This window comes from Thunnus maccoyii, chromosome 4 (genome assembly GCF_910596095.1).
Source record: "Thunnus maccoyii chromosome 4, fThuMac1.1, whole genome shotgun sequence".
Classification (NCBI taxonomy): domain Eukaryota; kingdom Metazoa; phylum Chordata; class Actinopteri; order Scombriformes; family Scombridae; genus Thunnus; species Thunnus maccoyii.
This window is the reverse complement of record NC_056536.1, coordinates 1,709,909-1,714,292: the sequence shown is the minus strand read 5'-3', so window position 1 is coordinate 1,714,292 and position 4,384 is coordinate 1,709,909. Positions and strand designations below refer to the sequence as shown.

Below are 4,384 nucleotides of genomic sequence, written 5' to 3'. Positions count from 1 at the left end.
AGCCTCTGTTACCTCAAAGTGTCACCAGTAGCTGCCAAAGGTTAAAGTTGCTTCGTGCAGCTTAAAGACAAGTTCCCTTCATGCAAATATCCTCAAAAAGGTGACATTATCACAATTACACAGCATCTGTAGAGAGATAGCAGTACTGGACTGGCATACTGGGATTTTCCCAGTGGGCTGACGCAGCCTGGGGACAATATTATTAACATTTTTTTAAATAAATGAATAAATAATCTTTTCTCTCTTTTTTTTTTGCTAAGGACCAGCCCATAAAGCAGGGGCAGCAGCCCGTTGGTTCATTTGCTATAATGACACTTGGCTGGCCCAATCATATCTCTTACTGGGCCAGCCCCACCCCTCCCCCTGTGTCCTCTCTGTTTCTCGTCTCAGATGCCATGGCTCAGAGCCAAACATCTGTGAATGAGGGAGGGTGTCTTTGTCAGTTGTCAAGATGGATAAGCAAAAACAAAAGAGGGTCCAGAGAAGTTGTGGGCCAAACAAATGAAGAATCTAGATGCAGATGCCACCAAATGTGCAAAAATCACAGGTATATGTGCTGTAAGGGCTGCAGCAGTAGCTTCAACATCTACGGTAACAGCAGTACCTGCCATTATGCAGCAACAGGTGGAAGGAGGAGAGGTGGTTGGCCATGGCCACTGCCAGGCAGAGGAGCAGACAGAGGAGCAGGAAGAGGAGCAGGCATGTGACAGGGAAGTCGAGGAGCACAGTGAGCAGGAGGAGAGTGTAGTTGAAGTGGTAAGCCAGGAGTAGCATGCAGGGAAACAGGGACTTGCAGGCAGGGTGCAGGGAGATCATGTGCCATGCCATAATAACGATAATGAATGATGATTAATTCAATTAATGACGATGGTAATAAAATAATCGGAATGCTATCATACATTGAGACTATCAGCTACTGCTGGTGCACTAGCTGTTTCGCATTGTTTTTGTAGCCTAGCATAGTTCCTTAATAATGTTGCAATTTTGGCTGCCTATTCTAACCAAGCCCCCAGGAACAGTGCCGAACTGTGAAGCCAATATAACATAGTGGCCAAACCGTGTAATTACAACTGCTGGGTCCGTCACCTGATGCACACTAGCCCAAAAAGCATTTTTCCCACATACAATCATAGCAAAAGGTCCGGCTATAAAACAGTGGGTAGATTTCAGATCAGAATTTGATCATTTCGGCCCGATAACATTTGGAAAGTCTAGCGGAGCCATACAATAATTATTTTATTCCCATATATGTTAGCTTAGGGCTAAACCGGAAGTTAGCCATCTCGGCCGGCGGAAGTCACTGGTTTGCATGCAGTTGGGAGGCGGGTTAAAGGAAACACTAGTGTACTTGCTCTATGGACAGCACAGATACGGAAGGTATGTGGAAGATCTGGATAATTTTATACCCGCAATTGAACTTTTATGGCTTTATGCGCCACTGAACAACTTTCATAGGAATGAATGGGGCCCCACCACCAACGCTGTATCCAGTTCTCTTTATACGTCCTTGATTCTAGCATTAACTAGCTAACATTAGCGTTGGCTAAGCAATGAGTGACCTAGGTCCATATCATATCATAATATTATTAAAATTATTAGGCTAAGGGTTTTCTTGATAAAGATTCATGAAAATCCTGTATAATACATAGGTTACATCTGTAGCTCTACTGTGCTTAAATGTATGCCTGCTCATGTATTAGCTTAGTAGAGGGAAGAAAATAGTTTTCATTTCCAACAACAGGCAACGAAGTTGACAATTACTTGTACTTCTACTTTAGTATGGATAATGTGTTCTCCACAGCCACCTCAGTCAAGAGCGAGATATAGCAACTGACTCTGGACCGGATCCACCTCCAAACCGGCAGATCTGTGTTACAGTCTCATCCGTTTTACGTCCCCCTGCCAGATACGGACCGCATACAGGCTGACGAGTGGGCATGGCATTTAGACTCGCAATCAGTCTGCAGAGTCAAAGTATTTATGGGCCAGGACCGTGGGAACAAGCGCGCAAATTTTTTTCTTTTTCTTTTGTTCAGGCTGATCTGACCGGACCAAGGAGAAGCAGGAGACAGTTGGCGGCTTTTCTTCCAGCTTTTGAAAATTATTTATAACGGTAAGGTGTACAATGTTGTAGCAAAACAGTGTTTAATGTGGTTTAATGCTTGTTAACATAATTTCAGAAGGTTTTGACTTCCTATTTAAGCTTGCTAATAGCATTATATAGTTAACTGCTAGCTTTTTAGCTGGGCTAGTTTACTTAACTAGCTAAGTAAGTTAGAATTAATAATGAATAAACAACTCTGTGTTTGTTATTAGTGATGTTACAACCAATTTTGCCCATAACTTGCTTTTCATCCGTATCTTACGTTACGTTACCTGCTCATAGGAATGTAGCCAGTAGCATATAGGCTAACGGCTAACCTTAAGGCTAACTGCTAACATTGGTGTGAAACAGCGCCATTTGACAGCACAACCTGTCTCTATTTCAGGTTCAGGTTCCCACAGAGTGCCACGGATTAGTAGGGTACGTTTTTTTTTTTTTTCCTGCTTTGATTTCTCCATCATTACAGTACATTTTCAAATCCAGGTTAAAGTTTTGGAGTCTTATTGGATAAGTAAATCAAAGACATCTCAAGAAGTTAAAAATTCATCTAAAGTTAACTGTAATTCATTGTCTGATCGCTGTGTAACAAGTTAGAAATATGTGTTTTGAAATTGTGACTAAAATTCAGTGTCCTTGGTGATAAATACTAAAACCTCCTGCACGGTGTAATGCGCTGCAATACGTGTTACCATTGAAAAGCATATTTTATTTGGTTATTCATTTAGTTATTGCGACTAGCTAAGAGAGAAGTTCACTCAACTCTGTGCTTGTAGTCGGTTTGTTCGTGGAACAAAAGTTGAACTTCAACGGCCACTGGTTTCACAGCAGTAACCTGTGTGGCGATTCTGATGTGAACGTGTTACGGATTTTCCACCAACATGGTGTTAATGCATTATGTAACTCATAAACTTACAGTACATGTCATCTTAAGCTTAAGTACAGTTGATCGGTGTGCAATACTGAGCATTTTGAAATTTGAATGGAGTTTGTACTGCATACAGGTGCTGAGTTATAAATACAATGGGACTGAATGGGCCTCCAAGGACATTAGTACATATATAATTCACAAACTATAAATGTCTCTGCAGTTGAGGTGCTATTTGAGGAAATTCTGTAATTAATTGTTGACATCCCTAGCTGTTGCATAATCTATTTTCACATAACTGACCCATTGGACATACTTTTTTCAATCCTCTAAAGCAGCTATCAAAACAGTGGGTTATTAGCTGGGCTAAGTGGAAAATGGAGAATTTTGGTCGCTGATGGACATTCTCTCTCAACAGGGACTGTAAGGAAGAACCAAGCTGCAAGCAGTGCTCCAGACAGCGAGATCGACTCATACGCTATCCGATGGTTTAACCTGGTGTCTGACTGCGGAGGTGGCCGCAAAGATCATGCCAAGGCTAAAGAGGCATTAACCACGGTAAATTTCAGATATAGCATTGTGCTAGTCTTTTGCAGTAGCAGTTATGTTTTGTGTTTTTAACTTCACAATTGGTTGTTTATGGGCATCACAACATTCCACCGAGCAGCAGTGGCTGACTTCATAAAGGTACTGTAAATTTTACATATATTTTGCATTCATGATTACTGTGGCAGCCGCACTAAACACAATACCTTTTTGTTTTTCATGGATCCGGCAAATCCTGCCCTGGCCAAAAGAAGCAGCGCCTGGGAGTGACAAGCAGGCAATGGGAGAGGCCAGCTGGGTGGGGGATCCAGTTAAACTTAATTATTATAAGTTTTGTTGTTGTTTTTTTTATTTTTTGGTTTGACAATTAGTTTGGTTGTGACTAATTTCTTGGTTCAAATCTTTGTTGGTATTAAAGTTCATTTTTGATATAGTTAATTGTTTGTTCCTGCCCCCCCCCCCCCCCCAGTTATGTTGAGTTCATTATAGGTTGCTGTTTGTTTAGTTGATCTTAATTTGAGTAAAAGGTCCCTAGTTTTAAAATTACTTTTGTCTAGTGTCCTTTTTGTATTTTGAAATTGAATTTTAAGATGAAATTAAATTGTAAATAAATAGCAATGTTTTGTGCTACACACCTGGTGTTCTTGAGCCTTACTGCTTGGTCCCTGACATAGTTCTTCCCAGTGTGATTTGGTGTGTTAAAGGTCAGTTTTTATACTTAGTTCTGGTATGTATATATGTATATTACGGGTTTCAAAGGACTTCATCTCTTCTTTATATGTCATATGCTATTGTCATATGACATGATTACACTATTTTTTATCTTTTTGTGTCCCATTTTAAATGCATTGCTTTTCATTGGGTCATGA

General features: G+C 40.6%; 1 long non-coding RNA gene across 8 annotated transcripts; it reads left to right on the top strand.

The window, feature by feature from the left end:
- The first annotated feature begins 424 nt into the window (after positions 1-424).
- Positions 425-4,079, top strand: LOC121896436. Of its 8 annotated transcripts, XR_006095994.1 has the most exons (5): positions 877-1,155; positions 1,256-1,377; positions 2,037-2,113; positions 2,490-2,524; positions 3,388-4,079. It is a non-coding gene; the product is annotated as an uncharacterized LOC121896436 (long non-coding RNA). The 8 variants fall into 8 exon arrangements; XR_006095995.1 differs by lacking the exons at positions 877-1,155; positions 1,256-1,377 and adding an exon at positions 425-756 and having other exon boundaries at positions 3,388-4,077; XR_006095993.1 differs by having other exon boundaries at positions 972-1,377; positions 3,388-4,077.
- Positions 4,080-4,384: the final 305 nt, after the last annotated feature.